Below are 27247 nucleotides of genomic sequence, written 5' to 3'. Positions count from 1 at the left end.
CTGGCATCATTTTTGAGTGCATCGCCAAAAGTCAGATTTTTGCTGAAATTGTGACCCCAGGGCTTAGGGATTTTTTCAAAAAAATATTTTCCGCTGGTTAAGTTGTTGAGGGCTGATTTCTTGTCCTGTGATAAAAAGACTTCTTTTTCCATCGCCAAAGCTTTCAGGGGAGCATTTGCAACCAGTTGGCACCATTTTTGAGTAAATTGCCAAAAGTCAAATTTTTACTGAAATTCTGACCCCGGGGCTTAGGGATTTTTTAAAAAAAATCTTTTCCGCCGGTTAAATTGCCGAGGGCTTATTTCTTGTCCTGTGATAAAAAGCCTTCTCTTTCGACTGCCAAACCTTTCAGGGGAGCATTTTCAAGCGTTTGGCACCATTTTTGAGTGAATTGCCAAAAGTCAGATTTTTGATGAAATTGTGACCCCGGGGCTTAGGGATTTTTTCAAAAAAATATTTTCCGCCGGTTAAGTTGTTGAGGGCTGATTTCTTGTCCTGTGATAAAAAGAATTCTTTTTCCATCTCCAAAGCTTTCAAAGGAGCATTTGCAAACGGTTGGGACCATTTTTGAGTGAATCGCCAAAAGTCAGATTTTTGCTGAAATTGTGACCCCGGGGCTTACGGGTTTTTTCAAAAAAATATTTTCCGCTGGTCAAGTTGCCGAGGGCTGATTTCTTGTCCTGTGATAAAAAGCCTTCTATTTCGACTGCCAAAGCTTTCAGAGGAGCATTTGCAACCGGTTGGCACCATTTTTGAGTGAATTGTCAAAAGTCAGATTTTTGCTGAAATTGTGACCCTGGGGCTTACAGGTTTTTTTCAAAAAAATATTTTCCGCCAGTTAAGTTGTTGAGGGTTGATTTCTTATCCTGTGGTAAAAAGACTTCTTTTTCCATCGCCAAAGCTTTCAGGGGAGCATTTGCAATCGGTTGGCACCATTGTTGAGTGAATTGCCAAAAGTCACATTTTTGCTGAAATTGTGACCCCGGGGCTTAGGGATTTTTTCAAAAAAATATTTTCCGCCGTTTTAGTTGTTGAGGGCTGATTTCTTGTCCTGTCATAAAAATTCTTCTGTTTCGACTGCCAAAACTTTCAGGGGAGCTTTTGCAAGCTTCTGGCATCATTTTTGAGTGAATCGCCAAAAGTCACATTTTTGCTGAAATTGTGACCCCGGGGCTTAGGGATTTTTTCAAAAAAATATTTTCCGCCGGTTAAGTTGTTGAGGGCTGATTTCTTGTCCTGTGATAGAAAGCCTTCTGTTTCCATCTCCAACGCTTTCAGGGCAGCATTTGCAAACGGTTGGCATCATTTTTGAGTTAATCGCCAAAAGTCAGATTTTTGCTGAAATTGTGACCCCGGGGCTTACGGGTTTATTCAAAAAAATATTTTCCGCCAGTTAAGTTGTTGAGGGCTGATTTCTTGTCCTGTGATAAAAAGCCTTCTGTTTCCATCGCTAACGCTTTCAGGGGAGCATTTGCAACAGGTTGGCACCATTTTTGAGTGAATCGCCAAAAGTCAGATTTTTGCTGAAATTGTGACCCCGGGGCTTAGGGATTTTTTCAAAAAAATATTTTCCGCCGGTTTAGTTGTTGAGGGCTGATTTCTTGTCCTGTCATAAAAATTCTTCTGTTTCGACTGCCAAAACTTTCAGGGGAGCATTTGAAAGCTTCTGGCATCATTTTTGAGTGAATCGCCAAAAGTCACATTTTTGCTGAAATTGTGACCCCGCGGCTTAGGGATTTTTCCAAAAAAATATTTTCCGCCGGTTAAGTTGTTGAGGGCTGATTTCTTGTCCTGTGATAGAAAGCCTTCTGTTTCCATCGCCAACGCTTTCAGGGCAGCATTTGCAAACGGTTGGCATCATTTTTGAGTTAATCGCCAAAAGTCAGATTTTTGCTGAAATTGTGACCCCAGGGCTTAGGGATTTTTTCAAAAAAATATTTTCCGCCGGTTAAGTTGTTGAGGGCTGATTTCTTGTCCTGTGATAAAAAGACTTCTTTTTCCATCGCCAAAGCTTTCAGGGGAGCATTTGCAACCAGTTGGCACCATTTTTGAGTAAATTGCCAAAAGTCAAATTTTTGCTGAAATTCTGACCCCGGGGGCTTAGGGATTTTATCAAAAAAATATTTTCCGCCGGTTAAGTTGTTGAGGGCTGCTTTCTTGTCCTGTGATAAAAAGACTTCTTTTTCCATCGCCAAAGCTTTCAGGGGAGCATTTGCAACCGGTTGGCACCATTTTTGAGTGAATTGCCAAAAGTCAGATTTTTGCTGAAATTGTGACCCTGGGGCTTACGGGTTTTTTTCAAAAAAATATTTTCCGCCAGTTAAGTTGTTGAGGGCTGATTTCTTATCCTGTGATAAAAAGACTTCTTTTTCCATCGCCAAAGCTTTCAGGGGAGCATTTGCAATCGGTTGGCACCATTTTTGAGTGAATTGCCAAAAGTCAGATTTTAGATGAAATTGTGACCCCGGGGCTTCGGGATTTTTTCAAAAAAATGTTTTCCGCCGGTTAAGTTTTTGAGGGCTGATTTCTTGTCCTGTGATAAAAAGACTTCTGTTTCCATCGCTAACGCTTTCAGGGGAGCATTTGCAACCGGTTGGCACCATTTTTGAGTGAATCGCCAAAAGTCAGATTTTTGCTGAAATTGTGACCCCAGGGCTTAGGGATTTTTTCAAAAAAATATTTTCCGCCGGTTAAGTTGTTGAGGGCTGATTTCTTGTCCTGTGATAAAAAGACTTCTTTTTCCATCGCCAAAGCTTTCAGGGGAGCATTTGGAACCAGTTGGCACCATTTTTGAGTAAATTGCCAAAAGTCAAATTTTTGCTGAAATTCTGACCCCGGGGCTTAGGGATTTTATCAAAAAAATATTTTCCGCCGGTTAAGTTGTTGAGGGCTGCTTTCTTGTCCTGTGATAAAAAGACTTCTTTTTCCATCGCCAAAGCTTTCAGGGGAGCATTTGCAACCGGTTGGCACCATTTTTTAGTGAATTGCCAAAAGTCAGATTTTTGCTGAAATTGTGACCCCGGGGCTTACGGGTTTTTTCAAAAAAATATTTTCCGCTGGTCAAGTTGCCGAGGGCTGATTTCTTGTCCTGTGATAAAAAGCCTTCTGTTTCGACTGCCAAAGCTTTCAGGGGAGCATTTGCAACCGGTTGGCACCATTTTTGAGTGAATTGCCAAAAGTCAGATTTTTGCTGAAATTGTGACCCTGGGGCTTACGGGTTTTTTTCAAAAAAATATTTTCCGCCAGTTAAGTTGTTGAGGGCTGATTTCTTATCCTGTGATAAAAAGACTTCTTTTTCCATCGCCAAAGCTTTCAGGGGAGCATTTGCAATCGGTTGGCACCATTTTTCAGTGAATTGCCAAAAGTCAGATTTTTGATGAAATTGTGACCCCGGGGCTTCGGGATTTTTTCAAAAAAATGTTTTCCGCCGGTTAAGTTGTTGAGGCATGATTTCTTGTCCTGTGATAAAAAGCCTTCTGTTTCGATCGCCAAACTTTTCAGGGGAGCATTTGCAAGCTTCTGGCATCATTTTTGAGTGAATTGCCAAAAGTCAGATTTTTGCTGAAATTGTGACCCCGGGGCTTAGGGATTTTTTCAAAAAAATATTTTCCGCCGGTTAAGTTGTTGAGGGCTGATTTCTTGTCCTGTGATAAAAAGCCTTCTGTTTCGACTGCCAAACCTTTCAGGCGAGCATTTGCAAGCTTCTGGCACCATTTTTGAGTGAATTGCCAAAAGTCAGATTTTTGCTGAAATTGTGACCCTGGGGCTTACGGGTTTTTTCAAAAAAGTATTTTCCGCTGGTCAAGTTGCCGAGGGCTGATTTCTTGTCCTGTGATAAAAAGCCTTCTGTTTCGAGTGCCAAAGCTTTCAGGGGAGCATTTGCAACCGGTTGGCACCATTTTTGAGTGAATTGCCAAAAGTCAGATTTTTGCTGAAATTGTGACCCTGGGGCTTACGGGTTTTTTTCAAAAAAATATTTTCCGCCAGTTAAGTTGTTGAGGGCTGATTTCTTATCCTGTGATAAAAAGACTTCTTTTTCCATCGCCAAAGCTTTCAGGGGAGCATTTGCAATCGGTTGGCACCATTTTTGAGTGAATTGCCAAAAGTCAGATTTTTGCTGAAATTGTGACCCTGGGGCTTACGGGTTTTTTTCAAAAAAATATTTTCCGCCGGTTAAGTTGTTTAGGGCTGATTTCTTGTCCTGTGATAAAAAGACTTCTTTTTCCATCGCCAAAGCTTTCAGGGGAGCATTTGCAACCGGTTGGCACCATTTTTGAGTGAATCGCCAAAAGTCAGATTTTTGCTGAAATTGTGACCCCGGGGCTTACGGGTTTTTTCAAAAAAATATTATCCACTGGTCAAGTTGCCGAGGGCTCATTTCTTGTCCTGTGATAAAAAGCCTTCTGTTTCCATCGCTAACGCTTTCAGGGGAGCATTTGCAACCGGTTGGCACCATTTTTGAGTGAATCGCCAAAAGTCAGATTGTTCGTGAAATTCTGACCCCGGGTCTTAGGGATGTTTTCAAAAAAATATTTTCTGCCGGTTTAGTTGCCGAGGGCTGATTTCTTGTCCTGTGATAAAAATCCTTCTGTTTCCACTGCCAAACCTTTCAGGGGAGCATTTGCAAACTTCTGGCATCATTTTTGAGTGAATTGCCAAAAGTCAGATTTTTGCTGAAATTGTGACCCCGGGGCTTACGGGTTTTTTCAAAAAAATATTTTCCGCTGGTCAAGTTGCCGAGGGCTGATTTCTTGTCCTGTGATAAAAAGCCTTCTGTTTCGACTGCCAAAGCTTTCAGGGGAGCATTTGCAACCGGTTGGCACCATTTTTGAGTGAATTGCCAAAAGTCAGATTTTTGCTGAAATTGTGACCCCGGGGCTTAGGGATTTTTTAAAAAAAATATTTTCCGCCGTTTTAGTTGTCGAGGGCTGATTTCTTGTCCTGTGATAAAAAGCCCTTTGTTTCGACTGCCAAAACTTTCAGGGGAGCATTTGCAAACCGTTGGCACCATTTTTGGGTGAATCGCCAAAAGTCAGATTTTTTGTGAAATTCTGACCCGGGGCTTAGGGATTTTTTCAAAAAAATATTTTCCGCCGGTTAAGTTGTCGAGGGCTGATTTCTTGTCCTGTCATAAAAAGCCCTTTGTTTCGACTGCCAAACCTTTCAGGGGAGCATTTGCAAGCTTCTGGCATCATTTTTGAGTGCATCGCCAAAAGTCAGATTTTTGCTGAAATTGTGACCCCAGGGCTTAGGGATTTTTTCAAAAAAATATTTTCCGCCGGTTAAGTTGTTGAGGGCTGATTTCTTGTCCTGTGATAAAAAGACTTCTTTTTCCATCGCCAAAGCTTTCAGGGGAGCATTTGCAACCAGTTGGCACCATTTTTGAGTAAATTGACAAAAGTCAAATTTTTGCTGAAATTCTGACTCCGGGGCTTCGGGATTTTATCAAAAAAATATTTTCCGCCGGTTAAGTTGTTGAGGGCTGATTTCTTGTCCTGTGATAAAAAGCCCTCTGTTTCCATCGCCAACGCTTTCAGGGGAGCATTTGCAAACGGTTGGAACCATTTTTGAGTGAATTGCCAAAAGTCAGATTTTTGCTGAAATTGTGACCCCGGGGCTTACGGGTTTTTTCAAAAAAATATTTTCCGCTGGTCAAGTTGCCGAGGGCTGATTTCTTGTCCTGTGATAAAAAGCCTTCTATTTCGACTGCCAAAGCTTTCAGAGGAGCATTTGCAACCGGTTGGCACCATTTTTGAGTGAATTGCCAAAAGTCAGATTTTTGCTGAAATTTTGACCCTGGGGCTTACAGGTTTTTTTCAAAAAAATATTTTCCGCCAGTTAAGTTGTTGAGGGTTGATTTCTTATCCTGTGGTAAAAAGACTTCTTTTTCCATCGCCAAAGCTTTCAGGGGAGCATTTGCAATCGGTTGGCACCATTGTTGAGTGAATTGCCAAAAGTCACATTTTTGCTGAAATTGTGACCCCGGGACTTAGGGATTTTTTCAAAAAAATATTTTCCGCCGGTTTAGTTGTCGAGGGCTGATTTCTTGTCCTGTCATAAAAAGCCTTCTGTTTCGACTGCCAAAACTTTCAGGGGAGCATTTGCAACCGGTTGGCACCATTGTTGAGATAATTGCCAAAAGTCAAATTTTTGCTGAAATTCTGACCCCGGGGCTTAGGGATTTTTTCAAAAAAATATTTTCCGCCAGTAAAGTTGTTGAGGGCTGATTTCTTATCCTGTGATAAAAAGACTTCTTTTTCCATCGCCAAAGCTTTCAGGGGAGCATTTGCAACCGGTTGGCACCATTGTTGAGATAATTGCCAAAAGTCACATTTTTGCTGAAATTGTGACCCCGGGACTTAGGGATTTTTTCAAAAAAATATTTTCCGCCGGTTTAGTTGTCGAGGGCTGATTTCTTGTCCTGTGATAAAAAGACTTCTTTTTCCATCGCCAAAGCTTTCAGGGGAGCATTTGCAACCGGTTGGCACCATTTTTTAGTGAATTGCCAAAAGTCAGATTTTTGCTGAAATTGTGACCCCGGGGCTTACGGGTTTATTAAAAAAATATTTTCCGCCGGTTTCGTTGTCGACTTCTTTTTCCATCGCCAAAGTTTTCAGGGGAGCATTTGCAACCGGTTGGCACCATTTTTGAGTGAATTGCCAAAATTCAGATTTTTGCTGAAATTGTGACCCGGGGGCTTAGGGATTTTTTCAAAAAAATATTTTCCGCCGGTTAAGTTGTTGAGGGCTGATTTCTTGTCCTGTGATAAAAAGCCTTCTGTTTCAACTGCCAAAACTTTCAGGGGAGCATTTGCAACCGGTTGGCACCATTGTTGAGATAATCGCCAAAAGTCAATTTTTTGCTGAAATTCTGACCCCGGGGCTTAGGGATTTTTTCAAAAAAATATTTTCCGCCGGTTAAGTTGTTGAGAGCTGATTTCTTGTCCTGTGATAAAAAGACTTCTTTTTCCATCGCCAAAGCTTTCAGGGGAGCATTTGCAACCGGTTGGCACCAATTTTGAGAGAATTGCCAAAAGTCAGATTTTTGCTGAAATTGTGACCCCGGGGCTTAGGGATTTTTTCAAAAAAATATTTTCCGCCGGTTAAGTTGTCGAGGGCTGATTTCTTGTCCTGTGATAAAACTTCTTCTGTTTCGACTGCCAAAACTTTCAGGGGAGCATTTGCAAGCTTCTGGCATCATTTTTGAGTGAATCGCCAAAAGTCAGATTTTTGCTGAAATGTGACCCCGGGGCTTACGGGTTTTTTCAAAAAAATATTTTCCGCCAATTAAGTTGTTGAGGCCTGATTTCTTGTCCTGTGATAGAAAGCCTTCTGTTTCCATCACCAACGCTTTCAGGGCAGCATTTGCAACCGGTTGGCACCATTTTTGAGTGAATTGCCAAAAGTCAGATTTTTGCTGAAATTGTGACCCCGGGGCTTACGGGTTTTTTCAAAAAAATATTTTCCGCCGATTAAGTTGTTGAGGGCTGATTTCTTGTCCTGTGATAAAAAGACTTATTTTTCCATCGCCAAAACTTTCAGGGGAGCATTTGCAACCGGTTGGCACCATTTTTGAGTGAATTGCCAAAAGTCAGATTTTTGCTGAAATTGTGACCCCGGGGCTTAGGGATTTTTTCAAAAAAATATTTTCCGCCGGTTTAGTTGTCGAGGGCTGATTTCTTGTCCTGTGATAAAAAGACTTCTTTTTCCATCGCCAAAGCTTTCAGGGGAGCATTTGCTACCGGTTGGCACCATTTTTTAGTGAATTGCCAAAAGTCAGATTTTTGCTGAAATTGTGACACCGGGGCTTACGGGTTTATTCAAAAAAATATTTTCCGCCGGTTTCGTTGTCGACTTCTTTTTCCATCGCCAAAGTTTTCAGGGGAGCATTTGCAACCGGTTGGCACCATTTTTGAGTGAATTGCCAAAATTCAGATTTTTGCTGAAATTGTGACCCGGGGGCTTAGGGATTTTTTCAAAAAAATATTTTCCGCCGGTTAAGTTGTTGAGGGCTGATTTCTTGTCCTGTGATAAAAAGCCTTCTGTTTCGACTGCCAAAACTTTCAGGGGAGCATTTGCAACCGGTTGGCACCATTGTTGAGATAATCGCCAAAAGGAAATTTTTTGCTGAAATTCTGACCCCGGGGCTTAGGGATTTTTTCAAAAAAATATTTTCCGCCGGTTAAGTTGTTGAGGGCTGATTTCTTGTCCTGTGATAAAAAGACTCCTTTTTCCATCGCCAAAGCTTTCAGGGGAGCATTTGCAACCGGTTGGCACCATTTTTTAGTGAATTGCCAAAAGTCAGATTTTTGCTGAAATTGTGACCCCGGGGCTTACGGGTTTATTCAAAAAAATATTTTCCGCCGGTTTCGTTGTCGACTTCTTTTTCCATCGCCAAAGTTTTCAGGGGAGCATTTGCAACCGGTTGGCACCATTTTTGAGTGAATTGCCAAAATTCAGATTTTTGCTGAAATTGTGACCCGGGGGCTTAGGGATTTTTTCAAAAAAATATTTTCCGCCGGTTAAGTTGTTGAGGGCTGATTTCTTGTCCTGTGATAAAAAGCCTTCTGTTTCAACTGCCAAAACTTTCAGGGGAGCATTTGCAACCGGTTGGCAACATTGTTGAGATAATCGCCAAAAGTCAATTTTTTGCTGAAATTCTGACCCCGGGGCTTAGGGATTTTTTCAAAAAAATATTTTCCGCCGGTTAAGTTGTCGAGGGCTGATTTCTTGTCCTGTGATAAAACTTCTTCTGTTTCGACTGCCAAAACTTTCAGGGGAGCATTTGCAAGCTTCCGGCATCATTTTTGAGTGAATCGCCAAAAGTCAGATTTTTGCTGAAATGTGACCCCGGGGCTTACGGGTTTTTTCAAAAAAATATTTTCCGCCAATTAAGTTGCTGAGGCCTGATTTCTTGTCCTGTGATAGAAAGCCTTCTGTTTCCATCACCAACGCTTTCAGGGCAGCATTTGCAACTGGTTGGCACCATTTTTGAGTGAATTGCCAAAAGTCAGATTTTTGCTGAAATTGTGACCCCGGGGCTTACGGGTTTTTTCAAAAAAATATTTTCCGCCGATTAAGTTGTTGAGGGCTGATTTCTTGTCCTGTGATAAAAAGACTTATTTTTCCATCGCCAAAACTTTCAGGGGAGCATTTGCAACCGGTTGGCACCATTTTTGAGTGAATTGCCAAAAGTCAGATTTTTGCTGAAATTGTGACCCCGGGGCTTAGGGATTTTTTCAAAAAAATATTTTCCGCCGGTCAAGTTGCCGAGGGCTGATTTCTTGTCCTGTGATAAAAAGCCTTCTGTTTCCATCGCTAACGCTTTCAGGGTAGCATTTGCAACCGGTTGGCACCATTTTTGAGTGAATCGCCAAAAGTCAGATTTTTGCTGAAATTGTGACCCGGGGGCTTAGGGATTTTTTCAAAAAAATATTTTCCGCCGATTAAGTTGTTGAGGGCTGATTTCTTGTCCTGTCATAAAAAGCCTTCTGTTTCGACTGCCAAAACTTTCAGGGGAGCATTTGCAACCGGTTGGCACCATTGTTGAGATAATTGCCAAAAGTCAAATTTTTGCTGAAATTCTGACCCCGGGGCTTAGGGATTTTTTCAAAAAAATATTTTCCGCCAGTAAAGTTGTTGAGGGCTGATTTCTTATCCTGTGATAAAAAGACTTCTTTTTCCATCGCCAAAGCTTTCAGGGGAGCATTTGCAACCGGTTGGCACCATTGTTGAGATAATTGCCAAAAGTCACATTTTTGCTGAAATTGTGACCCCGGGACTTAGGGATTTTTTCAAAAAAATATTTTCCGCCGGTTTAGTTGTCGAGGGCTGATTTCTTGTCCTGTGATTAAAAGACTTCTTTTTCCATCGCCAAAGCTTTCAGGGGAGCATTTGCAACCGGTTGGCACCATTTTTTAGTGAATTGCCAAAAGTCAGATTTTTGCTGAAATTGTGACCCGGGGGCTTAGGGATTTTTTCAAAAAAATATTTTCCGCCGGTTAAGTTGTTGAGGGCTGATTTCTTGTCCTGTGATAAAAAGCCTTCTGTTTCGACTGCCAAAACTTTCAGGGAAGCATTTGCAACCGGTTGGCACCATTGTTGAGATAATCGCCAAAAGTAAATTTTTTGCTGAAATTCTGACCCCGGGGCTTAGGGATTTTTTCAAAAAAATATTTTCCGCCGGTTAAGTTGTTGAGGGCTGATTTCTTGTCCTGTGATAAAAAGACTTCTTTTTCCATCGCCAAAGCTTTCAGGGGAGCATTTGCAACCGGTTGGCACCATTTTTTAGTGAATTGCCAAAAGTCAGATTTTTGCTGAAATTGTGACCCCGGGGCTTACGGGTTTATTCAAAAAAATATTTTCCGCTGGTTTCGTTGTCGACTTCTTTTTCCATCGCCAAAGTTTTCAGGGGAGCATTTGCAACCGGTTGGCACCATTTTTGAGTGAATTGCCAAAATTCAGATTTTTGCTGAAATTGTGACCCGGGGGCTTAGGGATTTTTTCAAAAAAATATTTTCCGCCGGTTAAGTTGTTGAGGGCTGATTTCTTGTCCTGTGATAAAAAGCCTTCTGTTTCAACTGCCAAAACTTTCAGGGGAGCATTTGCAACCGGTTGGCACCATTGTTGAGATAATCGCCAAAAGTCAATTTTTTGCTGAAATTCTGACCCCGGGGCTTAGGGATTTTTTCAAAAAAATATTTTCCGCCGGTTAAGTTGTTGAGAGCTGATTTCTTGTCCTGAGATAAAAAGACTTCTTTTTCCATCGCCAAAGCTTTCAGGGGAGCATTTGCAACCGGTTGGCACCAATTTTGAGAGAATTGCCAAAAGTCAGATTTTTGCTGAAATTGTGACCCCGGGGCTTAGGGATTTTTTCAAAAAAATATTTTCCGCCGGTTAAGTTGTCGAGGGCTGATTTCTTGTCCTGTGATAAAACTTCTTCTGTTTCGACTGCCAAAACTTTCAGGGGAGCATTTGCAAGCTTCTGGCATCATTTTTGAGTGAATCGCCAAAAGTCAGATTTTTGCTGAAATGTGACCCCGGGGCTTACGGGTTTTTTCAAAAAAATATTTTCCGCCAATTAAGTTGCTGAGGCCTGATTTCTTGTCCTGTGATAGAAAGCCTTCTGTTTCCATCACCAACGCTTTCAGGGCAGCATTTGCAACCGGTTGGCACCATTTTTGAGTGAATTGCCAAAAGTCAGATTTTTGCTGAAATTGTGACCCCGGGGCTTACGGGTTTTTTCAAAAAAATATTTTCCGCCGATTAAGTTGTTGAGGGCTGATTTCTTGTCCTGTGATAAAAAGACTTATTTTTCCATCGCCAAAACTTTCAGGGGAGCATTTGCAACCGGTTGGCACCATTTTTGAGTGAATTGCCAAAAGTCAGATTTTTGCTGAAATTGTGACCCCGGGGCTTAGGGATTTTTTCAAAAAAATATTTTCCGCCGGTCAAGTTGCCGAGGGCTGATTTCTTGTCCTGTGATAAAAAGCCTTCTGTTTCCATCGCTAACGCTTTCAGGGTAGCATTTGCAACCGGTTGGCACCATTTTTGAGTGAATCGCCAAAAGTCAGATTTTTGCTGAAATTGTGACCCGGGGGCTTAGGGATTTTTTCAAAAAAATATTTTCCGCCGATTAAGTTGTTGAGGGCTGATTTCTTGTCCTGTCATAAAAAGCCTTCTGTTTCGACTGCCAAAACTTTCAGGGGAGCATTTGCAACCGGTTGGCACCATTGTTGAGATAATTGCCAAAAGTCAAATTTTTGCTGAAATTCTGACCCCGGGGCTTAGGGATTTTTTCAAAAAAATATTTTCCGCCAGTAAAGTTGTTGAGGGCTGATTTCTTATCCTGTGATAAAAAGACTTCTTTTTCCATCGCCAAAGCTTTCAGGGGAGCATTTGCAACCGGTTGGCACCATTGTTGAGATAATTGCCAAAAGTCACATTTTTGCTGAAATTGTGACCCCGGGACTTAGGGATTTTTTCAAAAAAATATTTTCCGCCGGTTTAGTTGTCGAGGGCTGATTTCTTGTCCTGTGATAAAAAGACTTCTTTTTCCATCGCCAAAGCTTTCAGGGGAGCATTTGCAACCGGTTGGCACCATTTTTGAGTGAATTGCCAAAATTCAGATTTTTGCTGAAATTGTGACCCGGGGGCTTAGGGATTTTTTCAAAAAAATATTTTCCGCCGGTTAAGTTGTTGAGGGCTGATTTCTTGTCCTGTGATAAAAAGCCTTCTGTTTCGACTGCCAAAACTTTCAGGGAAGCATTTGCAACCGGTTGGCACCATTGTTGAGATAATCGCCAAAAGTAAATTTTTTGCTGAAATTCTGACCCCGGGGCTTAGGGATTTTTTCAAAAAAATATTTTCCGCCGGTTAAGTTGTTGAGGGCTGATTTCTTGTCCTGTGATAAAAAGACTTCTTTTTCCATCGCCAAAGCTTTCAGGGGAGCATTTGCAACCGGTTGGCACCATTTTTTAGTGAATTGCCAAAAGTCAGATTTTTGCTGAAATTGTGACCCCGGGGCTTACGGGTTTATTCAAAAAAATATTTTCCGCCGGTTTCGTTGTCGACTTCTTTTTCCATCGCCAAAGTTTTCAGGGGAGCATTTGCAACCGGTTGGCACCATTTTTGAGTGAATTGCCAAAATTCAGATTTTTGCTGAAATTGTGACCCCGGGGCTTAGGGATTTTTTCAAAAAAATATTTCCACCGGTTTCAGTTGTTGAGGGCTGATTTCTTGTCCTGTGATAAAAATTCTTCTGTTTCGACTGCCAAAGCTTTCAGGGCAGCATTTGCAAACGGTTGGCACCATTTTTGAGTGAATCGCCAAAAGTCAGATTTTTGCTGAAATTGTGACCCCGGGGCTTAGGGATTTTTTCAAAAAAATATTTTCCGCCGGTTTAGTTGTCGAGGGCTGATTTCTTGTCCTGTCATAAAAATCCTTCTTTTTCGACTGCCAAAACTTTCAGGGGATCATTTGCAAACTTCTGGCATCATGTTTGAGTGAATTGCCAAAAGTCAGATTTTTGCTGAAATTGTGACCCCGGGGCTTAGGGATTTTTTCAAAAAAATATTTTCCGCCGGTTAAGTTGCCGAGGGCTTATTTCTTGTCCTGTGATAAAAAGCCTTCTCTTTCGACTGCCAAACCTTTCAGGGGAACATTTTCAAGCGTTTGGCAACATTTTTGAGTGAATTGCCAAAAGTCAGATTTTTGCTGAAATTGTGACCCCGGGGCTTACGGGTTTTTTCAAAAAAATATTTTCCGCTGGTCAAGTTGCCGAGGGCTGATTTCTTCTCCTGTGATGAAAAGCCTTCTGTTTCTACTGCCAAAGCTTTCAGGGGAGCATTTGCAACCGGTTGGCTCCATTTTTGAGTGAATTGCCAAAAGTAAGATTTTTGCTGAAATTGTGACCCTGGGGCTTACAGGTTTTTTCAAAAAAATATTTTCCGCCAGTTAAGTTGTTGAGGGCTGATTTCTTATCCTGTGATAAAAAGACTTCTTTTTCCATCGCCAAAGCTTTCAGGGGAGCATTTGCAATCGGTTGGCACCATTTTTGAGTGAATTGCCAAAAGTCAGATTTTTGATGAAATTGTGACCCCGGGGCTTAGGGATTTTTTCAAAAAAATATTTTCCGCTGGTCAAGTTGCCGAGGGCTGATTTCTTGTCCTGTGATAAAAAGCCTTCTGTTTCGACTGCCAAAGCTTTCAGGGGAGCATTTGCAACCGGTTGGCACCATTTTTGAGTGAATTGCCAAAAGTCAGATTTTTGCTGAAATTGTGACCCCGGGGCTTACGGGTTTTTTCAAAAAAATATTTTCCGCTGGTCAAGTTGCCGAGGGCTGATTTCTTGTCCTGTGATAAAAAGACTTCTGTTTCGACTGCCAAAGCTTTCAGGGGAGCATTTGCAAACGGTTGGCACCATTTTTGAGTGAATTGCCAAAAGTCAGATTTTTGCTGAAATTGTGACCCCGGGGCTTACGGGTTTTTTCAAAAAAATATTTTCCGCCGGTTAAGTTGTTGAGGGCTGATTTCTTGTCCTGTGATAAAAAGACTTCTTTTTCAATCGCCAAAACTTTCAGGGGAGCATTTGCAACCGGTTGGCACCATTTTTGAGTGAATTGCCAAACGTCAGATTTTTGCTGAAATTGTGACCCCGGGGCTTAGGGATTTTTTCAAAAAAATATTTTCCGCCGGTTTAGTTGTCGAGGGCTGATTTCTTGTCCTGTCATAAAAATCCTTCTTTTTCGACTGCCAAAACTTTCAGGGGATCATTTGCAAACTTCTGGCATCATGTTTGAGTGAATTGCCAAAAGTCAGATTTTTGCTGAAATTGTGACCCCGGGGCTTAGGGATTTTTTCAAAAAAATATTTTCCGCCGGTTAAGTTGCCGAGGGCTTATTTCTTGTCCTGTGATAAAAAGCCTTCTCTTTCGACTGCCAAACCTTTCAGGGGAACATTTTCAAGCGTTTGGCAACATTTTTGAGTGAATTGCCAAAAGTCAGATTTTTGCTGAAATTGTGACCCCGGGGCTTACGGGTTTTTTCAAAAAAATATTTTCCGCTGGTCAAGTTGCCGAGGGCTGATTTCTTCTCCTGTGATAAAAAGCCTTCTGTTTCTACTGCCAAAGCTTTCAGGGGAGCATTTGCAACCGGTTGGCTCCATTTTTGAGTGAATTGCCAAAAGTAAGATTTTTGCTGAAATTGTGACCCTGGGGCTTACAGGTTTTTTCAAAAAAATATTTTCCGCCAGTTAAGTTGTTGAGGGCTGATTTCTTATCCTGTGATAAAAAGACTTCTTTTTCCATCGCCAAAGCTTTCAGGGGAGCATTTGCAATCGGTTGGCACCATTTTTGAGTGAATTGCCAAAAGTCAGATTTTTGATGAAATTGTGACCCCGGGGCTTAGGGATTTTTTCAAAAAAATATTTTCCGCTGGTCAAGTTGCCGAGGGCTGATTTCTTGTCCTGTGATAAAAAGCCTTCTGTTTCGACTGCCAAAGCTTTCAGGGGAGCATTTGCAACCGGTTGGCACCATTTTTGAGTGAATTGCCAAAAGTCAGATTTTTGCTGAAATTGTGACCTCGGGGCTTACGGGTTTTTTCAAAAAAATATTTTCCGCTGGTCAAGTTGCCGAGGGCTGATTTCTTGTCCTGTGATAAAAAGTCTTCTGTTTCGACTGCCAAAGCTTTCAGGGGAGCATTTGCAAACGGTTGGCACCATTTTTGAGTGAATTGCCAAAAGTCAGATTTTTGCTGAAATTGTGACCCCGGGGCTTACGGGTTTTTTCAAAAAAATATTTTCCGCCGGTTAAGTTGTTGAGGGCTGATTTCTTGTCCTGTGATAAAAAGACTTCTTTTTCCATCGCCAAAACTTTCAGGGGAGCATTTGCAACCGGTTGGCACCATTTTTGAGTGAATTGCCAAACGTCAGATTTTTGCTGAAATTGTGACCCCGGGGCTTAGGGATTTTTTCAATAAAATTTTTTCCGCCGGTTAAGTTGTCGAGGGCTGATTTCTTGTCCTGTGATAGAAAGCCTTCTGTTTCCATCGCCAACGCTTTCAGGGCAGCATTTGCAACCGGTTGGCACCATTTTTGAGTGAATCGCCAAAAGTCAGATTTTTGCTGAAATTGTGACCCGGGGGCTTAGGGATTTTTGCAAAAAAAATTTTCCGCCGGTTAAGTTGTCGAGGGCTGATTTCTTGTCCTGTCATAAAAATCCTTTTGTTTCGACTGCCAAACTTTTCAGGGGAGCATTTTCAAGCGTTTGGCACCATTTTTGAGTAAATTGCCAAAAGTCAGATTTTTGCTGAAATTGTGACCCCGGGGCTTACGGGTTTTTTCAAAAAAATATTTTCCGCTGGTCAAGTTGCCGAGGGCTGATTTCTTGTCCTGTGATAAAAAGCCTTCTGTTTCGACTGCCAAAGCTTTCAGGGGAGCATTTGCAACCGGTTGGCACCATTTTTGAGTGAATTGCCAAAAGTCAGATTTTTGCTGAAATTGTGACCCCGGGGCTTAGGGATTTTTTCAAAAAAATATTTTCCGCCGGTTAAGTTGTTGAGGGCTGATTTCTTGTCCTGTGATAAAAAGACTTCTTTTTCCATCGCCAAAGCTTTCAGGGGAGCATTTGCAACCGGTTGGCACCATTTTTTAGTGAATTGCCAAAAGTCAGATTTTTGTTGAAATTCTGACCCCGGGGCTTAGGGATTTTTTGAAAAAATATTTTCCACCGGTTTCAGTTGTTGAGGGCTGATTTCTTGTCCTGTGATAAAAATTATTCTGTTTCGACTGCCAAAGCTTTCAGGGCAGCATTTGCAAACGGTTGGCACCATTTTTGAGTGAATCGCCAAAAGTCAGATTTTTGCTGAAATTGTGACCCCGGGGCTTAGGGATTTTTTCAAAAAAATATCTTCCGCCGGTTAAGTTGTCGAGGGCTGATTTCTTGTCCTGTCATAAAAATCCTTCTCTTTCGACTGCCAAACCTTTCAGGGGAACATTTTCAAGCGTTTGGCACCATTTTTGAGTGAATTGCCAAAAGTCAGATTTTTGCTGAAATTGTGACCCTGGGGCTTACGGGTTTTTTCAAAAAAATATTTTCCACTGGTCAAGTTGCCGAGGGCTGATTTCTTGTCCTGTGATAAAAAGCCTTCTGTTTCTACTGCCAAAGCTTTCAGGGGAGCATTTGCAACCGGTTGGCTCCATTTTTGAGTGAATTGCCAAAAGTAAGATTTTTGCTGAAATTGTGACCCTGGGGCTTACAGGTTTTTTCAAAAAAATATTTTCCGCCAGTTAAGTTGTTGAGGGCTGATTTCTTATCCTGTGATAAAAAGACTTCTTTTTCCATCGCCAAAGCTTTCAGGGGAGCATTTGCAATCGGTTGGCACCATTTTTGAGTGAATTACCAAAAGTCAGATTTTTGATGAAATTGTGACCCCGGGGCTTAGGGATTTTTTCAAAAAAATATTTTCCGCTGGTCAAGTTGCCGAGGGCTGATTTCTTGTCCTGTGATAAAAAGCCTTCTGTTTCGACTGCCAAAGCTTTCAGGGGAGCATTTGCAACCGGTTGGCACCATTTTTGAGTGAATTGCCAAAAGTCAGATTTTTGCTGAAATTGTGACCCCGGGGCTTACGGGTTTTTTCAAAAAAATATTTTCCGCTGGTCAAGTTGCCGAGGGCTGATTTCTTGTCCTGTGATAAAAAGCCTTCTGTTTCGACTGCCAAAGCTTTCAGGGGAGCATTTGCAAACGGTTGGCACCATTTTTGAGTGAATTGCCAAAAGTCAGATTTTTGCTGAAATTGTGACCCCGGGGCTTACGGGTTTTTTCAAAAAAATATTTTCCGCCGGTTAAGTTGTTGAGGGCTGATTTCTTGTCCTGTGATAAAAAGACTTCTTTTTCCATCGCCAAAGCTTTCAGGGGAGCATTTGCAACCGGTTGGCACCATTTTTGAGTGAATTGCCAAAAGTCAGATTTATGCTGAAATTGTGACCCCTGAGCTTAGGGATTTTTTCAAAAAAATATTTTCCGCCGGTTTAGTTGTCGAGGGCTGATTTCTTGTCCTGTGATAAAAATTATTCTGTTTTGACTGCCAAAACTTTCAGGGGAGCATTTGCAAGCTTCTGGCATCATTTTTGAGTGAATTGCCAAAAGTCAGATTTTTGCTGAAATTGTGACCTGGGGTTTAGGTATTTTTTCAAAAAAATATTTTCCGCCGGTTAAGTTGTTGAGGGCTGATTTCTTGTCCTGTGATAGAAAGCCTTCTGTTTCCATCGCCAACGCTTTCAGGGCAGCATTTGCAAACGGTTGGCACCATTTTTGAGTGAATCGCCAAAAGTCAGATTTTTGCTGAAATTGTGACCCCGGGGCTTACGGGTTTTTTCAAAAAAATATTTTCCGCTGGTCAAGTTGCCGAGGGCTGATTTCTTGTCCTGTGATAAAAAGCCTTCTGTTTCGACTGCCAAAGCTTTCAGGGGAGCACTTGCAACCGGTTGGCACCATTTTTGAGTGAATTGCCAAAAGTCAGATTTTTGCTGAAATTGTGACCCCGGGGCTTAGGGATTTTTTCAAAAAAATATTTTCCGCCGGTTAAGTTGTTGAGGGCTGATTTCTTGTCCTGTCATAAAAAGACTTCTTTTTCCATCGCCAAAGCTTTCAGGGGAGCATTTGCAACCGGTCGGCACCATTTTTTAGTGAATTGCCAAAAGTCAGATTTTTGCTGAAATTGTGACCCCGGGGCTTTGGGATTTTTTCAAAAAAATATTTTCCTCCGGTTAAGTTGTTGAGGGCTGATTTCTTGTCATGTGATAAAAATTCTTCTGTTTCGACTGCCAAAACGTTCAGGGGAGCATTTGCAAGCTTCTGGCATCATTTTTGAGTGAATTGCCAAAAGTCAGATTTTTGCTGAAATTGTGACCCCGGGGCTTAGGGATTTTTTCAAAAAAAAAATTTCCGCCGGTTAAGTTGTCGAGGGCTGATTTCTTGTCCTGTGATAAAAATTCTTCTGTTTCGACTGCCAAAACTTTCAGGGGAGCATTTGCGAGCTTCTGGCATCATTTTTGAGTGAATCGCCAAAACTCAGATTTTTCGTGAAATTCTGACCCCGGGGCTTAGGGATTTTTTCAAAAAAATATTTTCCGCCGGTTAAGTTGTTGAGGGCTGATTTCTTGTCCTGTGATAAAAAGCCTTCTGTTTCAACTGCCAAAACTTTCAGGGGAGCATTTGCAACTGGTTGGCACCATTTTTGAGTGAATTGCCAAAAGTCAGATTTTTGCTGAAATTGTGACCCCGGGGCTTAGGGATTTTTTCAAAAAAATATTTTCCGCCGGTTTAGTTGCCGAGGGCTGATTTCTTGTCCTGTGATAAAAAGCCTTCTGTTTCGACTGCCAAACCTTTCAGGGGAGCATTTGCAAACCGTTGGCACCATTTTTGGGTGAATCGCCAAAAGTCAGATTTTTTGTCAAATTCTGACCCGGGGCTTAGGGATTTTTTCAAAAAAATATTTTCCGCCGGTTTAGTTGTCGAGGGCTGATTTCTTGTTTTGTCATAAAAATCCTTCTGTTTCGACTACCAAAACTTTCAGGGGAGCATTTGCAAGCTTCTGGCATCATTTTTGAGTGAATTGCCAAAAGTCAGATTTTTGCTGAATTTGTGACCCCGGGGCTTACGGGTTTTTTCAAAAAAATATTTTCCGCCAGTTAAGTTGTTGAGGGCTGATTTCTTATCCTGTGATAAAAAGACTTCTTTTTCCATCGCCAAAGCTTTCAGGGGAGCATTTGCAATCGGTTGGCACCATTTTTGAGTGAATTGCCAAAAGTCAGATTTTTGATGAAATTGTGACCCCGGGGCTTAGGGATTTTTTCAAAAAAATATTTTCCGCTGGTCAAGTTGCCGAGGGCTGATTTCTTGTCCTGTGATAAAAAGCCTTCTGTTTCGACTGCCAAAGCTTTCAGGGGAGCATTTGCAACCGGTTGGCACCATTTTTGAGTGAATTGCCAAAAGTCAGATTTTTGCTGAAATTGTGACCTCGGGGCTTACGGGTTTTTTCAAAAAAATATTTTCCGCTGGTCAAGTTGCCGAGGGCTGATTTCTTGTCCTGTGATAAAAAGTCTTCTGTTTCGACTGCCAAAGCTTTCAGGGGAGCATTTGCAAACGGTTGGCACCATTTTTGAGTGAATTGCCAAAAGTCAGATTTTTGCTGAAATTGTGACCCCGGGGCTTACGGGTTTTTTCAAAAAAATATTTTCCGCCGGTTAAGTTGTTGAGGGCTGATTTCTTGTCCTGTGATAAAAAGACTTCTTTTTCCATCGCCAAAACTTTCAGGGGAGCATTTGCAACCGGTTGGCACCATTTTTGAGTGAATTGCCAAACGTCAGATTTTTGCTGAAATTGTGACCCCGGGGCTTAGGGATTTTTTCAATAAAATTTTTTCCGCCGGTTAAGTTGTCGAGGGCTGATTTCTTGTCCTGTGATAGAAAGCCTTCTGTTTCCATCGCCAACGCTTTCAGGGCAGCATTTGCAACCGGTTGGCACCATTTTTGAGTGAATCGCCAAAAGTCAGATTTTTGCTGAAATTGTGACCCGGGGGCTTAGGGATTTTTGCAAAAAAAAATTTTCCGCCGGTTAAGTTGTCGAGGGCTGATTTCTTGTCCTGTCATAAAAATCCTTTTGTTTCGACTGCCAAACTTTTCAGGGGAGCATTTTCAAGCGTTTGGCACCATTTTTGAGTAAATTGCCAAAAGTCAGATTTTTGCTGAAATTGTGACCCCGGGGCTTACGGGTTTTTTCAAAAAAATATTTTCCGCTGGTCAAGTTGCCGAGGGCTGATTTCTTGTCCTGTGATAAAAAGCCTTCTGTTTCGACTGCCAAAGCTTTCAGGGGAGCATTTGCAACCGGTTGGCACCATTTTTGAGTGAATTGCCAAAAGTCAGATTTTTGCTGAAATTGTGACCCCGGGGCTTAGGGATTTTTTCAAAAAAATATTTTCCGCCGGTTAAGTTGTTGAGGGCTGATTTCTTGTCCTGTGATAAAAAGACTTCTTTTTCCATCGCCAAAGCTTTCAGGGGAGCATTTGCAACCGGTTGGCACCATTTTTTAGTGAATTGCCAAAAGTCAGATTTTTGTTGAAATTCTGACCCCGGGGCTTAGGGATTTTTTGAAAAAATATTTTCCACCGGTTTCAGTTGTTGAGGGCTGATTTCTTGTCCTGTGATAAAAATTATTCTGTTTCGACTGCCAAAGCTTTCAGGGCAGCATTTGCAAACGGTTGGCACCATTTTTGAGTGAATCGCCAAAAGTCAGATTTTTGCTGAAATTGTGACCCCGGGGCTTAGGGATTTTTTCAAAAAAATATCTTCCGCCGGTTAAGTTGTCGAGGGCTGATTTCTTGTCCTGTCATAAAAATCCTTCTCTTTCGACTGCCAAACCTTTCAGGGGAACATTTTCAAGCGTTTGGCACCATTTTTGAGTGAATTGCCAAAAGTCAGATTTTTGCTGAAATTGTGACCCCGGGGCTTACGGGTTTTTTCAAAAAAATATTTTCCACTGGTCAAGTTGCCGAGGGCTGATTTCTTGTCCTGTGATAAAAAGCCTTCTGTTTCTACTGCCAAAGCTTTCAGGGGAGCATTTGCAACCGGTTGGCTCCATTTTTGAGTGAATTGCCAAAAGTAAGATTTTTGCTGAAATTGTGACCCTGGGGCTTACAGGTTTTTTCAAAAAAATATTTTCCGCCAGTTAAGTTGTTGAGGGCTGATTTCTTATCCTGTGATAAAAAGACTTCTTTTTCCATCGCCAAAGCTTTCAGGGGAGCATTTGCAATCGGTTGGCACCATTTTTGAGTGAATTACCAAAAGTCAGATTTTTGATGAAATTGTGACCCCGGGGCTTAGGGATTTTTTCAAAAAAATATTTTCCGCTGGTCAAGTTGCCGAGGGCTGATTTCTTGTCCTGTGATAAAAAGCCTTCTGTTTCGACTGCCAAAGCTTTCAGGGGAGCATTTGCAACCGGTTGGCACCATTTTTGAGTGAATTGCCAAAAGTCAGATTTTTGCTGAAATTGTGACCCCGGGGCTTACGGGTTTTTTCAAAAAAATATTTTCCGCTGGTCAAGTTGCCGAGGGCTGATTTCTTGTCCTGTGATAAAAAGCCTTCTGTTTCGACTGCCAAAGCTTTCAGGGGAGCATTTGCAAACGGTTGGCACCATTTTTGAGTGAATTGCCAAAAGTCAGATTTTTGCTGAAATTGTGACCCCGGGGCTTACGGGTTTTTTCAAAAAAATATTTTCCGCCGGTTAAGTTGTTGAGGGCTGATTTCTTGTCCTGTGATAAAAAGACTTCTTTTTCCATCGCCAAAGCTTTCAGGGGAGCATTTGCAACCGGTTGGCACCATTTTTGAGTGAATTGCCAAAAGTCAGATTTATGCTGAAATTGTGACCCCTGAGCTTAGGGATTTTTTCAAAAAAATATTTTCCGCCGGTTTAGTTGTCGAGGGCTGATTTCTTGTCCTGTGATAAAAATTATTCTGTTTTGACTGCCAAAACTTTCAGGGGAGCATTTGCAAGCTTCTGGCATCATTTTTGAGTGAATTGCCAAAAGTCAGATTTTTGCTGAAATTGTGACCTGGGGTTTAGGTATTTTTTCAAAAAAATATTTTCCGCCGGTTAAGTTGTTGAGGGCTGATTTCTTGTCCTGTGATAGAAAGCCTTCTGTTTCCATCGCCAACGCTTTCAGGGCAGCATTTGCAAACGGTTGGCACCATTTTTGAGTGAATCGCCAAAAGTCAGATTTTTGCTGAAATTGTGACCCCGGGGCTTACGGGTTTTTTCAAAAAAATATTTTCCGCTGGTCAAGTTGCCGAGGGCTGATTTCTTGTCCTGTGATAAAAAGCCTTCTGTTTCGACTGCCAAAGCTTTCAGGGGAGCACTTGCAACCGGTTGGCACCATTTTTGAGTGAATTGCCAAAAGTCAGATTTTTGCTGAAATTGTGACCCCGGGGCTTAGGGATTTTTTCAAAAAAATATTTTCCGCCGGTTAAGTTGTTGAGGGCTGATTTCTTGTCCTGTCATAAAAAGACTTCTTTTTCCATCGCCAAAGCTTTCAGGGGAGCATTTGCAACCGGTCGGCACCATTTTTTAGTGAATTGCCAAAAGTCAGATTTTTGCTGAAATTGTGACCCCGGGGCTTTGGGATTTTTTCAAAAAAATATTTTCCTCCGGTTAAGTTGTTGAGGGCTGATTTCTTGTCATGTGATAAAAATTCTTCTGTTTCGACTGCCAAAACGTTCAGGGGAGCATTTGCAAGCTTCTGGCATCATTTTTGAGTGAATTGCCAAAAGTCAGATTTTTGCTGAAATTGTGACCCCGGGGCTTAGGGATTTTTTCAAAAAAAAAATTTCCGCCGGTTAAGTTGTCGAGGGCTGATTTCTTGTCCTGTGATAAAAATTCTTCTGTTTCGACTGCCAAAACTTTCAGGGGAGCATTTGCGAGCTTCTGGCATCATTTTTGAGTGAATCGCCAAAACTCAGATTTTTCGTGAAATTCTGACCCCGGGGCTTAGGGATTTTTTCAAAAAAATATTTTCCGCCGGTTAAGTTGTTGAGGGCTGATTTCTTGTCCTGTGATAAAAAGCCTTCTGTTTCAACTGCCAAAACTTTCAGGGGAGCATTTGCAACTGGTTGGCACCATTTTTGAGTGAATTGCCAAAAGTCAGATTTTTGCTGAAATTGTGACCCCGGGGCTTAGGGATTTTTTCAAAAAAATATTTTCCGCCGGTTTAGTTGCCGAGGGCTGATTTCTTGTCCTGTGATAAAAAGCCTTCTGTTTCGACTGCCAAACCTTTCAGGGGAGCATTTGCAAACCGTTGGCACCATTTTTGGGTGAATCGCCAAAAGTCAGATTTTTTGTCAAATTCTGACCCGGGGCTTAGGGATTTTTTCAAAAAAATATTTTCCGCCGGTTTAGTTGTCGAGGGCTGATTTCTTGTTTTGTCATAAAAATCCTTCTGTTTCGACTACCAAAACTTTCAGGGGAGCATTTGCAAGCTTCTGGCATCATTTTTGAGTGAATTGCCAAAAGTCAGATTTTTGCTGAATTTGTGACCCCGGGGCTTACGGGTTTTTTCAAAAAAATATTTTCCGCTGGTCAAGTTGCCGAGGGCTGATTTCTTTTCCTGTGATAAAAAGCCTTCTGTTTCGACTGCCAAAGCTTTCAAGGGAGCATTTGCAAACGGTTGGCACCATTTTTGAGTGAATCGCCAAAAGTCAGATTTTTGCTGAAATTGTGACCCCGGGGCTTACGGGTTTTTTCAAAAAAATATTTTCCACTGGTCAAGTTGCCGAGGGCTGATTTCTTGTCCTGTCATAAAAATCCTTCTGTTTCGACTGCCAAAACTTTCAGGGGAGCATTTGCAAGCTTCTGGCATCATTTTTGAGTGAATTGCCAAAAGTCAGATTTTTGCTGAAATTGTGACCCCGGGGCTTACGGGTTTTTTCAAAAAAATATTTTCCGCCAGTAAAGTTGTTGAGGGCTGATTTCTTGTCCTGTGATAAAAAGCCTTCTGTTTCGACTGCCAAAACTTTCAGGGGAGCATTTGCAAGCTTCTGGCATCATTTTTGAGTGAATCGCCAAAAGTCACATTTTTGCTGAAATTGTGACCCCGGGGCTTAGGGATTTTTTCAAAAAAAATATTTTCCGCCGGTTAAGTTGTTGAGGGCTGATTTCTTGTCCTGTGATAGAAAGCCTTCTGTTTCCATCGCCAACGCTTTCAGGGCAGCATTTGCAAACGGTTGGCACCATTTTTGAGTGAATCGCCAAAAGTCAGATTTTTGCTGAAATTGTGACCACGGGGCTTAGGGATTTTTTCAAAAAAATATTTTCCGCCAGTAAAGTTGTTGAGGGCTGATTTCTTATCCTGTGATAAAAAGACTTCTTTTTCCATCGCCAAAGCTTTCAGGGGAGCATTTGCAACCGGTTGGCACCATTGTTGAGTGAATTGCCAAAAGTCAGTTTTTTGCTGAAATTGTGACCCCGGGGCTTAGGGATTTTTTCAAAAAAATATTTTCCGCCGGTTAAGTTGTTAAGGGCTGATTTCTTGTCCTGTGATAAAAAGACTTCTTTTTCCATCGCCAAAGCTTTCAGGAGAGCATTTGCAAACGGTTGGGACCATTTTTGAGTGAATCGCCAAAAGTCAGATTTTTGCTGAAATTGTGACCCCGGGGCTTACGGGTTTTTTCAAAAAAATATTTTCCGCTGGTCAAGTTGCCGAGGGCTGATTTCTTGTCCTGTGATAAAAAGCCTTCTGTTTCGACTGCCAAAACTTTCAGGGGAGCATTTGCAACCGGTTGGCACCATTTTTTAGTGAATTGCCAAAAGTCAGATTTTTGCTGAAATTGTGACCCCGGGGCTTAGGGATTTTTTCAAAAAAATATTTTCCGCCGGTTAAGTTGTTGAGGGCTGATTTCTTGTCATGTGATAAAAATTCTTCTGTTTCGACTGCCAAAACTTTCAGGGGAGCATTTGCAAGCTTCTGGCATCATTTTTGAGTGAATTGCCAAAAGTCAGATTTTTGCTGAAATTGTGACCCCGGGGCTTAGGGATTTTTTCAAAAAAATATTTTCCGCCGGTTAAGTTGTTGAGGGCTGATTTCTTGTCCTGTGATAAAAAGCCTTCTGTTTTGACTGCCAAAGCTTTCAGGGGAGCATTTGCAACCGGTTGGCACCATTTTTGAGTGAATTGCCATAAGTCAGATTTTTGCTGAAATTGTGACCCCGGGGCTTAGGGATTTTTTCAAAAAAATATTTTCCGCCGGTTAAGTTGTTGAGGGCTGATTTCTTGTCCTGTCATAAAAAGACTTCTTTTTCCATCGCCAAAGCTTTCAGGGGAGCATTTGCAACCGGTTGGCACCATTTTTTAGTGAATTGCCAAAAGTCAGATTTTTGCTGAAATTGTGACCCCGGGGCTTTGGGATTTTTTCAAAAAAATATTTTCCTCCGGTTAAGTTGTTGAGGCCTGATTTCTTGTCATGTGATAAAAATTCTTCTGTTTCGACTGCCAAAACGTTCAGGGGAGCATTTGCAAGCTTCTGGCATCATTTTTGAGTGAATTGCCAAAAGTCAGATTTTTGCTGAAATTGTGACCCCGGGGCTTAGGGATTTTTTCAAAAAAAAAATTTCCGCCGGTTAAGTTGTCGAGGGCTGATTTCTTGTCCTGTGATAAAAATTCTTCTGTTTCGACTGCCAAAACTTTCAGGGGAGCATTTGCGAGCTTCTGGCATCATTTTTGAGTGAATCGCCAAAACTCAGATTTTTCGTGAAATTCTGACCCCGGGGCTTAGGGATTTTTTCAAAAAAATATTTTCCGCCGGTTAAGTTGTAGAGGGCTGAATTCTTGTCCTGTGATAAAAAGCCTTCTGTTTCAACTGCCAAAGCTTTCAGGGGAGCATTTGCAACTGGTTGGCACCATTTTTGAGTGAATTGCCAAAAGTCAGATTTTTGCTGAAATTGTGACCCCGGGGCTTAGGGATTTTTTCAAAAAAATATTTTCCGCCGGTTTAGTTGCCGAGGGCTGATTTCTTGTCCTGTGATAAAAAGCCTTCTGTTTCGACTGCCAAACCTTTCAGGGGAGCATTTGCAAACCGTTGGCACCATTTTTGGGTGAATCGCCAAAAGTCAGATTTTTTGTCAAATTCTGACCCGGGGCTTAGGGATTTTTTCAAAAAAATATTTTCCGCCGGTTTAGTTGTCGAGGGCTGATTTCTTGTCCTGTCATAAAAATCCTTCTGTTTCGACTACCAAAACTTTCAGGGGAGCATTTGCAAGCTTCTGGCATCATTTTTGAGTGAATTGCCAAAAGTCAGATTTTTGCTGAATTTGTGACCCCGGGGCTTACGGGTTTTTTCAAAAAAATATTTTCCGCTGGTCAAGTTGCCGAGGGCTGATTTCTTTTCCTGTGATAAAAAGCCTTCTGTTTCGACTGCCAAAGCTTTCAAGGGAGCATTTGCAAACGGTTGGCACCATTTTTGAGTGAATCGCCAAAAGTCAGATTTTTGCTGAAATTGTGACCCCGGGGCTTACGGGTTTTTTCAAAAAAATATTTTCCACTGGTCAAGTTGCCGAGGGCTGATTTCTTGTCCTGTCATAAAAATCCTTCTGTTTCGACTGCCAAAACTTTCAGGGGAGCATTTGCAAGCTTCTGGCATCATTTTTGAGTGAATTGCCAAAAGTCAGATTTTTGCTGAAATTGTGACCCCGGGGCTTACGGGTTTTTTCAAAAAAATATTTTCCGCCAGTAAAGTTGTTGAGGGCTGATTTCTTGTCCTGTGATAAAAAGCCTTCTGTTTCGACTGCCAAAACTTTCAGGGGAGCATTTGCAAGCTTCTGGCATCATTTTTGAGTGAATCGCCAAAAGTCACATTTTTGCTGAAATTGTGACCCCGGGGCTTAGGGATTTTTTCAAAAAAATATTTTCCGCCGGTTAAGTTGTTGAGGGCTGATTTCTTGTCCTGTGATAGAAAGCCTTCTGTTTCCATCGCCAACGCTTTCAGGGCAGCATTTGCAAACGGTTGGCACCATTTTTGAGTGAATCGCCAAAAGTCAGATTTTTGCTGAAATTGTGACCACGGGGCTTAGGGATTTTTTCAAAAAAATATTTTCCGCCAGTAAAGTTGTTGAGGGCTGATTTCTTATCCTGTGATAAAAAGACTTCTTTTTCCATCGCCAAAGCTTTCAGGGGAGCATTTGCAACCGGTTGGCACCATTGTTGAGTGA

Source organism: Podarcis muralis, chromosome 11 (genome assembly GCF_964188315.1).
Source record: "Podarcis muralis chromosome 11, rPodMur119.hap1.1, whole genome shotgun sequence".
Taxonomy (NCBI): domain Eukaryota; kingdom Metazoa; phylum Chordata; class Lepidosauria; order Squamata; family Lacertidae; genus Podarcis; species Podarcis muralis.
This window is presented reverse-complemented; position numbering follows the sequence as displayed.